Below are 12,279 nucleotides of genomic sequence, written 5' to 3'. Positions count from 1 at the left end.
AATGCTAAAGTGTTTAACCTCTATTTGGGGGATGAAACTGGAAGTGACCCTGAAGTGGTCCCTTGGGTTTTGAACGTTGTGAGGTTGAAGGACAATTTATTTGGGGCTGGTGTAGTGAGCATTGGCCCTGGGGCCCTCGGCCAAGGCGCCTCTGCCAGCTGTCCAGGCAGCAGCAGGTACATAGTCGCTAGGATGTCCCAGACTGTGATGGTGGAGCAGTTTTGAATGTGCCAGTAGAGATGGCTGGTAGGCGATGCGCCCAAAGGTGTCTTTGATCAACGAGTGCACAACGCTCATGGCCCTGAACGATATGCTAGAGTCCGAGTGGACCTACTGGAGCACCTTGCTGCTGCACTGGCATTTCTTGGTGTGCTCCCTCTGAGCCTTAGCTGCAGCCTCTTTATGGCCCCTCCCCGCAGCAGGCAGGGGCTTAGCAGGGTCAGGTGGGTTGTTTGACTGGGACGGTACACCTGGTAAAGGTAATGTAGGTGTCCTAAGGCAAGCTGAGGGAGGACAGAAACCTCCCCTGGAGCAGAAATTGTTAAAGCTCACTGGATCTTGATTTTCAGTAGGAATACAGACCATGAAAGCAGGATGCCTAGATCCCTCTGACCTTTTGGGTTTTCAGCAGGAAGTGTTGGAAAAGTTACCACAGGGATAACTGGCTTGTGGTGACCAAGTGTTCATAGTGATGTCACTTTTTAATCCTTCAGTGTTGGGATGATTTGATCTAATCTTCCTTGTAAGATGGGGGTGGCGGGGTGAGGGGCAGGGGTAGAGGAGAGAGGAGGGAGGACAGAGGAGAGGAAGGAGGAGAGAGGGAGAGATTGGAGCTGCCTCCACACTCCCTGATGGCCCCTAGCCTGGAACCCCGGGCTGCCACCTGCCGGCCAAGGTGGGTAGGCCAGCCACTGAGTGGGGACTTGTTTTTCTCGACACAATGTAGGTGGTCAACTAGGAGATCCTGTTACGAAAACGGGTTGGAGATGCTCACATTGTGCACTTGTGTGTCAACTTGTCGGTTGGATCCCTGGCCCGTTGTCGGCGCTCTCCCACCCTGGGGTCCCCAGGCTCTCCCTCCAGTTCTCACAAACTTTTAAATATTTGAGTTGGATTCCATTTTACTTTCGTAGATCTTATCATTGTTTCAAACTGTTTCACACACAAAAAATCTATTTTCAATTTCATTATTTTATTTATGTGATTTTAGTGTGTACATAAGTTCATGTGTGTGTACCACACACGTTTTTTTTTAACAATTTATTGGGGCAGATACAATTCTTTTCACAGTTCATACATACACATACATCAATTGTGTAAAGCACATCTGTACAGTCTTTGCCCTAATAATTTTTTTTCTCTTTTCTTCTTTTACATTTTATTAGGGACTCAAACAACTCTTACCACAATCCATACATATACATACATCAATTGTATAAAGCACATCCATACATTCCCTGCCCCAATCATTCTCAAGGCATTTGCTCTCCACTTAAGCCCCTTGCATCAGGTCCTCTTTTTTTTTTCTCCCCCTCCCTCCCCTTTCCCCCCTCCCTCATATGCCCTTGGTAATTTATACCTCGTTATTTTGTCATATCTTGACCTATACGGGGTCTCCCTTCCCCCCTTCTCTGCTGTCCCTCTCCCAGGGAAGAGGTCACATGTGGATCCTTGTAATCAGTTTCCCCTTTCCAACCCACTCACCCTCCACTCTCCCAGCATCGTCCCTCACGCCCTTGGTCCTGAAGGTATCATCCACCCTGGATTCCTTGTACCTCCAACCCTCATATGTACCAGTGTACAGCCTCTGTCCTATCCAGCCCTGCAAGGTAGAATTCGGATCATGGTAGTTGGGGGGAGGAAGCATCCATGATCTGGGGGAAAGCTGTGTTCTTCATCGATACTACCTCACACCCTAATTAACCCATCTCCTCTCCTAAGCCCCTCTATGAGGGGATCTCCATTGGCCAACACTTGGGCCTTGGGTCTCCACTCTGCACTTCCCCCTTCATTTAATATAATATATATACATACACATACATATATACATATACACATATATACACATACATACACACACTTATATTTTTTTTTTGCATGATGCCTTATATCTGGTCCCTTGGGCACCTCGTGATCGCACTGGCCGGTGTGCTTCTTCCATGTGGGCTTATTTGCTTCTGAGCTAGATGGCCGCTTGTTCACCTTCAAGCCTTTAAGACCCCAGACACTATCTCTTTTGATAGCGGGGCACCATCAGCTTTCTTCACCACATTTGCTTGTGCACCCATTTGTCTTCAGCGATCCTATCATGGAGGTGTGCAGTCAATGATATGATTTTTTGTTCTTTGATGCCTGGTAACTGATCCCTTTGGGACCACTCGATCACACAGGCTGGTGTGTTCTTCCATGTGGACTTTGTTGCTTCTGAGCTAGATGGCCGCTTGTTTATCTTCAAGCCTTTAAGACCCCAGTCACTATCTCTTTTGATAGCCGGGCACCATCAGCTTTCTTCACCACATTTACTTGTTCACCCACTTTGGCTCCAGCCGTTGTGTCGGGAGAGTGAGCATCATAGAGTTCCAATTTAATAAAAGAAGTTATTCATGCATTGAGGGAGTGTTTGAGTAGAGGCCCAAAGTCCTTCCGCCACCTTAATACTTGACCTATAAATATAGACACAAAGATCTATTTCCCCAACCTCCTATATATATTTGCATGTACATGTCTTTGTCTAGACCTCCATGAATGCCCTTTGACTCCTAGCTCTTTCCTCCATCTCCCTTGACCTTCCTCCTGCCCTACTACCATGCTTCATCGCCACCTGGGCTAGAGTATACCTCTTCTCTAAGCAACCTTACCCTTGATCATTTCCCACCAGGCCTGCCACTCCCCCTTCTCTACCATTTGGGGTCCCATGTTTTTCCCTTGTCCCTGGGTTTGTTAACACCACTTCCTTACCCCCCCCTACCCCCCCACCCCAAGTCCCCCCGGAACTGTCGGTCCCGTTGTTTTTCATCCAGATAGTTCATCCAGCCTGTCCTATTCAGACAGACCTGTGGAGTCACTAACATGCACGAAAACTAGACAGAGGAACACAAAGCAACAGGATACAACCAGACAACAAAACAACCAAAACAAACCACTGAAAAAGAACAGAACAAAACAGTTCACAAGAGAAAAGCTTGTAGTTAGTTCAGGGATCTTTTCTGGCCCTTAGGAGCGTTTTCCAGTCCAGTCTGTTGGGGCACCACGCCCTGGCCCCAAAGTCCACTTCCAGCATTCCCTGGGGACCTTGCCACTCCATTCCCTTGCTGTTCCGCTGCACTCCCCCAGTGATTTGCCTCGGTGTGGTGGGATCAGGTCAGGTGCAATTCCCACACTGTGTCTCCGGTGCTGTCCCCTGTATCGCCCTTAGTCACTGAGGGGCATCATGTCTCATAGTAGGGCCAGCCATGTTGTTCTCTCTGTGGACTGGCTGCTCTACTCAGGAACATCATCATCACGGCCTGGTGGGCCAGGCTGTGCTCCACTCTCTCCTCCTGCCCCTTCATCTGCTCCCGTGTGCTCTGATCAAATATGTCCATCTCCCATAGCTGCAGAGTCAATGTCGTCCTTTGGAACAAATTCTTTTCGGGGGAGGGGCAGGAATCCACTTAATTTATGGTGCTGGGGCCAGCCTCCCAGACCTCTCCACCGGTTCCCTCCTCCACGCCGGGATATTGCATTCACACCTTGCGACACTGGGTTGAAGTCTGGTCCCTCTTTCCCTGTGGAGATATAAACCATACCCTCCCCTTGGGTGGATTAATGCCCCATTTCTGTCATGCTGATTGTACTTACCTCAGGGGACTCATGTTGTACCTGTCCCTTTGGGTCTGGCTTACCTCGCTTAACATAATTCCTTCCAGCTCTTCCCATGAAATAACGTGTTTCATGTGCTCATCGGTGCTTTTTAGTGCTGCATAATACTCCATTGTGTGTATGTGCCAAAGTTTGCTAATCCACTCGTCTATCGATGGAAACTTAGGTTGTTTCCAAGTCTTTGCTATTGTGAATTGTGCCGCAATAAACATTGGAGCGCATATGACTGGTCGTGTTTTATTTGCTGCTTCAACCGGGTATATGCCCAGTAGAGGGATGGCTGGGTCGTAAGGTAGATCAATTTCCATTTTCTTTAGGTATCGCCAGATTGCTTTCCACAGTGTCTGTACAAATCTGCACGACCACCAGCAGTGGAGGAGGTTTCCTATTTCACCACAGCCCCTCCAACACTTGTTGCTCTCTGATTTACTGATCTGGGCTAGCCTCAGGGGTGTTAGGTGGTATCTCATGGTTGTTTTGATTTGCATTTCTCTTATGGCAAGGGACTTCGAGCACTTTCTCATATATTTATTGGCCATATTGATCTCGTTTTCCTTTTTTATCTATTCCCTTCCCTCCCCACTCTCCCCTCCGCCATGAACCCTTAATAGTTTATAATTGATTATTTTATCTTATACTTTCCGGCCTCTCCCCTCACCCACCTTCCCATTGCCCATTCCCCAGAGATGTGAGGAAGGTGATCACACAATGATGGTTTTTGTTCTTTGTGTCTGCCACCTGGTCTGTTCAACACCTTGTATTCGCTTAAGCTGCACACTTCTCTGTGGGCTTTGTTGCTTCCGAGCTTGATGGCCGCTTGTTTGCCTTCAGTTGGCAACTTAATTTACATGACATCTTCAATTTATGATGATAAGGAATTTTCATTTCTTCTTTTTGGAAGTCATTTTTCTTCTTTTTATTAATTCTTTTTTCTGATAAATCTAGCTAGTACAATTTTTAATATGAGTGGTGAAAATGGACATCTATGTTTATCCTGATTCTGAGATGGGCTGAACTTTTTTCTCTTACATGTGACATTTGCAATGCTTTTTTTTCCAAGAATGTATATTAGCATATTGGATTTGACCTATTTCATGTTAGATTTGTAGTTGTTTTTAACATGAAAAGCTTTTTACTTTATTATTCATTCTTTGTCTTATTTAGATAATTGACTTTTTTCCCCATCACTAGGCATATTTGAGTGTTTATGTTCTTGTGTTAAATCAATTCTGGGATGAATTAGAACTAATCTTGATACATACTTATTTTAATAAATTGTCTGACTCCGTTTCCTATTTTAAAAATAACTTTTTCATTCACATCCATTATCAACACTGGTCTACAGTTTTCTTAAAGTATCATCATCTGACATTGGTATCAGGTTATTTCTTGTCTCATCGAAAGTGTTACTAAGTGCTCTCTAAAAACGATTGTTATGTTGGAACCCAATAAGTTGAACTTAAGCAACAAAACAGTAAAAAAGTGCTTATTAATCTTATGTGAATACTCTAGCTGCCAGAATTTTTAGTTTTCATCTATCTTACAGTTAGGCTGGAAGTTTCTCATGAAATTTTATTTTGATTCAATTGATTATAGACCTTCTAAGCATCCTGAAATCCAGTGAGTCCCTTGCTCTGCTGGATCCTCTGAATTTCCAGCTGAACCCTCAGTGTACAGGACTGCATGATTTACAGTTTCCTAGAAAGACAAATAGCTGCTCACCACTTAGTGAGTGTGCTGCCCTTAGACTACAGCCCATGTTCCTGAAAGTACTCTGCCATCTGGCATGCTGTGAGGCCCTTAGAGAACTGCCTTCAGCTCACCAAAAGAATGGATAATGAGGGGTAGGAATGCCTCAGTGATTTTGTTGGCACCTTGTTTGTTCCAATTTTTTTAACTGAAGAAACCTCTTCCCTTTTTTAATGAGAGAAATAATATCTTTTGTAAACATAACACTAATGTTTTTGTGTTTGTGCTGGGTGTATATTTGTGGTTTCTGAGACTGTTGTCATGTCAGCTGTCATTGAGTCAGTGCCATCTCACTGGGACCCATTGCACAACAGAACAAAACACTGCACTCTCCTGTGCCATCCTCACAATTGAGGATGAACGCATGTTTTTAATAAAGTAATTAATTTATTTATTTTAACTCATTTTATTTGGGGCTTGTATAGCTTGTATTACAATGCATGCATACATCCATTGTGTTAAGCACATTTGTACATATGTTGCTGTCATCATTTTCAAAACATTTTCTTTCTACTTGAGCACTGTATCAGCTCATTTTATTCTTCCCTCATGAAGCCCTGATAATTCATAAATTTTTATTGCTTTTTCATGTCTTATACTATCTGATGTCTCCCTTCACCCACTTTTCTGTTGTCCATCCCCCTGAGAAAGGGTTATATGTAGATCATTGTGTTCATTTCACCCCTCACCTCCCCCTTACTCTCCTGGTATTGCTACTCAGATTATTGGTCCTGATAGGTTTATCTGCCCTTCATTCCCTGTGTTTTTAGCTCTTTTCGGTACCCGTGCGCATTCTCTGGTCTAGCCAGTTTCGTACAGTAGATTTGGGGTCATGATAGTGGGGGTGGGAAGCACTGAAGAACTAGACAAAAGTTGTATGTTTCATAGGTGTTATACTGCACCCTGACTGGCTCGTCTCATCCTTGTGACCCATTCTGATAGGTTGGTTTATTGTGCCAACCTGGCCAATAGGAACATGGCATTAATAATGTTGCAGTTTGATTGGAGGGCAAAGAGATAAATGAGTAGGCAAACCCTGCCTCTCTCTCTCTTGCTTTCTTCTCATCAGATCAGGGTGCGCCTGCTAGTTCTCTGCCACAATTTGTGGGCTACATAACTGTTGGACTGCCAACCTGTGGATCATGTCGCTAGAGCTTGAGGTTCCTTTGAGAACTGCTTCATCATGTTGCTAGTGTATCATCATTTGAGCTTAGGACTGTTGGATCCTATCGTCTATTTCTCTGTTGATGATCTGCCCTTCTGTTTGCTGCCTGTGTCCAGACTGCCTGCATTGCCGTACATAAGACTCACCGGTCTGCTTCCTTGACCTTGGACCCAGTGGCCCTCATGAGTTGAAGGACTTCCAGTATATTAAATGTTTCATGGAAGTGAGTTGAACTGAGCACTCTGTACAGCTGTGCGAACAAATTAGCTGCTATATTTTTTGTGCTTTATATGTCTATTATATATAATATATAATGATTATATATAATGATTATATATTGTACATGTAATAGATATATATGCACATATCTATATATATTCACAAGTGTCCTGGTTTTGTTTCTATATAACACACCCTTCTGTAAGGGAGTGTCCAATTGCCTACAGATGGGCTTTGGGTCTCATTCCACACTACCCCTCTTTCACATTGATAGGATTTTTTGTTCCGTGTCTCTGATGCCAGATACCTGATCCTATTGACACCTCATGATCACACGGACTTGTGTGGTTCTTCCATGTGGGCTTTGTAGCTTCTCAACTAGATGGCTTTTAGGACCCCAGACGCTGTATCTTTTGATAGCCAGGCAGCATCAACTTTCTGCACCATATTTGCTTCTGCACCATTTTTTCTTAATTGATTGGGTCAGGAAGCTGAGCATCACGGAATGCCAGGTTATTAGAACAAAGTCTTCTTTCATTGAGAGAGTACTGGAGTAGAGGTCCAATGTCTATCTGCTACTTTAATACTTAAAATTTAAATATATGTACATAGATCTATTACCCTTTCATCATATATATGAGTACATATGTAAATGACTGTATTTAGAACTCTATAAATTCCATTTGTCTCCTAGTTCTTTCCTCTATTTCCTTTTACTTTCCTCTTGTCCCACTATCATCTTTGGCCTTCATCAGTTTTCAGTAATTCCTCTCATTACATTGCCCTTGATCACGCCCTACCAGGCATCCTACACTCTCCTCAACATCGATTTTAGGTCACTTGTTGTGCCCTTGACCCCAGGCAAACACCCACTTCCTTCCCCCCACTTCCCTGTTTCCTTTATCCTCCCAGAACCATCAGCCCCATTGTTGTCTCCTCTGGTGTGTTTATCCTGCCTATCTTATCTAGATAGACATACAGAGACAAAAATAAGCACAGAAACAAGACAGAGCAAAACAACAACAACAAAACTAAACAACCACTGGAAATAAAGAGAAAAGACTAGGAATCACTCCAGGTTTGTTAGTTGATCATTAGGAGTATTTTACTGTTGGTTGGGTCCAATGTGGTACCATGCCTTGGCCACGCAGTCTATTTTTTTGTATTTCCAAGGCACTTCATTGCTTTGCTCCTCTTGCTGCTCTGTTACATGCCCTTAGAGTTTTGCCCCAGTGTGGTGGAGTCAGATCGAGCACATTTCCCACACTGTGCCACTAGTGTTGTCCCTTATAGCGCGATGGGTCATTGAGGGATGCCGTGTCTTGTGATTGGGATGGCCCTATGGTCCTCTCTGTGCATTGGCCAATTTGAGCAGGAATATCATTCATGGGGGTTGGTGGGCCATGATGTGAGGGTGAACAATTTGTCAAAGTCAGTTTGTTAATCCATTTGGTAGAGGGATTCATGTTTTTCACTGCCCTTCATCTTTACCAAACAAAATATCCTTTTCAATGAATGATTTTTAAGATATATGTCCAAAGTATGTAATATGAACTCTCACCATCCTTACCTCTAAGTTGCACTCTGACATTACTTCTTCCAAAACAGACTTGTTTGTCCTTTGCATGTCCATGGTATGTGGGATATTCTTGTCCAGAATTACAAGTCTAATACATTCATTCTTCTTCAGCCTTCCTTTGTCCATCTTTCAAATGCACATGAATCAATTGACAATAGCATGCTTTGGTCAGGTGAACCCAGTCCTCGAAGTAATATCTTTTCCTTTCAGTACTCTAAAGAGGCATTGTTCAGCAGATTTATCTGATGCAATGATTGATCTCTTGACTGTTATATTTTCAGTATTCAGGGTTTTTGTTTGTTTGATCTTTTTTCTATAAGCCAACCTTTTTTTTCTGGAAGGCGTTAAAATTTACTCAAGCTTTAGATTAAGAATTTTGATCAAGGAGGGGCTGTCGGAGCCAGCTCAAGAGTCAAACAGTCCTGAAAGAGGGGAAATGATTATTAGCGTAAAAAGGAGAGACTAAAAGTGTTGGGAGGGCAACAGTGAATACTGAAGCCTCGAGTTTGTTTACATACTCCTTTTATCCATGCAGAAACAACCCGGGGTTTATTATCTCATTGTTAAGCAAGCACATTTGATACACATAGCAATTCTATCTTCTGCCAAGCCAGACATCCCTGAGAAAATTAAACAACCTATCTTCCCAGACTTTGCATACTTTCTTGTTCTTGTTCTTTTTTTGTTGTTGTTCTTGTTCTTAACAGTATGTTCAAAATGTAAAGTCACAGAAGAAATCAGCAAACACTGACACATAGGTCATGAGACTTCTCAGCCATTTCAAAGCTGAGTCTTAATGGCCTTCAACATCCTCCCTTTTTTTATTTACTGAAGACGTCTTTACTCAAAACGTCTGTCTTAGGTTGTCAAGTCCTGAAATCACCCTTACCCGTCATCAGTCACAGTCTGCAGGAGACTATGACCTGTCTTAGGGTCGGAGACTCAGACTCGATCTTACCCGTCTGACTAACCAGCCTCTGCCTTATACTCCCGTTTGGGGAGGGGGTGAAGTACGCAGGTGTACTTAATGTAACTTTGTTCCTAAGGCCAATAATTCAACCATAACCTTGTGCAGTATCATAGGGAGTATGCATAAGATAAACAATGTACACACTCCCGCTGTGACTAGAGACAAAAGCATGTGAGGTAGGTCTCTGAGATTTCCTAATGAAGGGCAAGAATCTTGAAAATGCTGGAGCCAATCCTCAGCAACCTTGTGGACATCAAAATCAAGAGACTTAGCATCTTTTATGGTTAATATTTCTTGATGGAGTTGTAGTCAATCTAAAGACTCATTAGCATTGTTCCAAGTACCTTGAAGATGATTCTACACTTTAATCCAGCTATACTGACTGTTAGTGTACTATTTAGGTGTAACACAGATCCATGTATGTACAGCATGGCACTGTAGACTAGACCTGGCCTTAAGCCCCTGCACCTCGTCTCCTAAATACATGACCATGTCATAAAGAGCATTTACTTTTTGTTCTAACTTCCTGTCTATATCTTCTTGAGTACCCAACACATTAGTCACATCTTTGGATAATTCATTTACACAGTGGGCAGTTTGTATGATTTGTGAAAGTACAATTGCTGCAGTAGTAGCAGTAGCAACTAAATATAGCTAAAATATTTGTTATAAGTGAACCTGCAAAACGCTTAAATCTGGTGAATGCTTTTTCAATCTCTTCTAATACCTGTAACCCTCTTTCTGAATACCAAGGCCCAGTAATATTCACTGGCAGCATAACAAAAGGTTGATACAAAATGGCGATGACAATAACATCAGGGGACCAGGTAATACAATTATACAAATTGCATTTATTACAAGACCTGTTAAACTTAGAATCCTCATGATCTATAGTAATATTCCCTGCCAAAAGTACATAAGGCGAAGATACGCAGGCAGTAACATTTCCCTGTGGTCTGGAGGAAGGGCCCATAAGCTTCATGTCCCCCAAAGCAGCCCCTATTTTCCACCACTGAGTTTGTGGAAAACCGAGTCTGACCAACAAAGTCCTGCAGACAGCCCCTTTTCCCATTTGGCAGTATTTTTTTTGAGTATTGTCCTGGTTGCCAGAACAATCGATGATACATCTCTCTTTTGTGATGTCATACCAGATGGGCTTGTCCTTGAGACACGATCTCTACAATACGGTTTTATTATTCCTTTGAATCTCTATTCTACATGAGGAAAAAGACTGCAGAGTGGTTGAGATAACATTTCCTTCACTTTGTACAGGGAGGGTGTGAGTCATTAACCCACATCTTGATTTCTGGACCTTCCCAGACAGCAGGAAGTAAGAGTGTTGGATCAGAAACTTAACCCTAGTACTGCTTACTGCGCCATGTCCCCAGAAGCACTCTGAGGCAAATTACCATCTGCATGGTTTGCAAACTGCACCAACCATTCAGGCAGCCCCCATGCTCCATCAGCATCCTGCTTAAAAACCCAAACATGCCCTCCTCCCCATATTAATAGCAGGTTGGGGCCATTCCTCCAGGCAAAACAAGCCAATGATATCTCTTTATAGGCTCTTTGAAGTTGGTGGAAGGGACACTAAAAGCAAATCTTTTACAATCATTTCCATCCAAGGGCATGGTATAAAAACAATCTTTTAAATCTAAAATGATCTTATATGTATTGGCTGGAATAGCAGAGGGGGAAGGGAGCCCAGCCTGCAGGGCTCCCATAAGTTCCATAGTATCATTAACCCTCCTTTATTGTTTTTCCTTACAAAGCAGCTGCTATCACAAGCCCCTGAGTAAAGAAAGGTCCAATGTCCAAGCATAGTCTGATACAATTGGACAGGTTGCCCTTTTTTTCTAAAAGGTCTCAGCGCTCCCTGGCAGGCAGTATTTGCATTTCCAAAAGAAAATTGTTTCCATTTTGCAGGGGGAAGTACCGCGATGGAAAGTGTATCTAATAAAGATTGAGTAAAAGGGGCAGGTGGACCATATTGGGCACAAGCAACCTTGAGTTCTTTTAGCTGTTTGAAAGGAATAGGAGTAAGCCCTCTCCAATAGTTTGTGTTGTTTTTCCTCAGTTAACATTATTTAGAGAACTTGAACCCCATTCTCTGGGAAAAGATGATGGAAGATAAGTCATCCCTTTCCTTGATCCATCTCATTTACCTTTAAACTTCTGCATTCACGTTGGCTCTTGGTATCACCCATGTACCTACAACTAGGCATTCTTTGAGTGTAGCATGCATTCTTTTACAAAGGCTTTATCATTGCCATTCGTAAACACAAGAGCTGCAGAGAGGAGAAAATAAACATCCCTCTGGGCCTCCTTCCTAGTTAAGGATGTTTCTGCATTGACTAGTTCACCTCTAGGATTTGCTGTTCATGTCCCTCTGTTTCTTATTGTCCACTTCAAAAAGAAGTTTCACTGATTAGCGTACTCTGCTGTGCATATTACTATGGGCCTATAATGGATTCCCCCTAGCTTAGTAATTTCTTAACACTCAATAAATTATTTTATTCAAGGAGATATGAGCTCATAAAGTTTGATGAAGAGCTCACATGGGTTGGAGTGAACACACGCAAGCAGGAATCTCACATAATGACATATGTATTTTAACACTCATATTAACATACTCATGCCTACTATGAACAAATAGGCACATATACTAGAACTAACAAATCTTCATACAGTACCCTCAGGTTAATAAATACACATGCATTTACTTAAGAAAAAACC

The sequence above is a fragment of the Tenrec ecaudatus genome, chromosome 3 (genome assembly GCF_050624435.1).
Source record: "Tenrec ecaudatus isolate mTenEca1 chromosome 3, mTenEca1.hap1, whole genome shotgun sequence".
In the NCBI taxonomy this organism is placed as follows: domain Eukaryota; kingdom Metazoa; phylum Chordata; class Mammalia; order Afrosoricida; family Tenrecidae; genus Tenrec; species Tenrec ecaudatus.
This window is presented reverse-complemented; position numbering follows the sequence as displayed.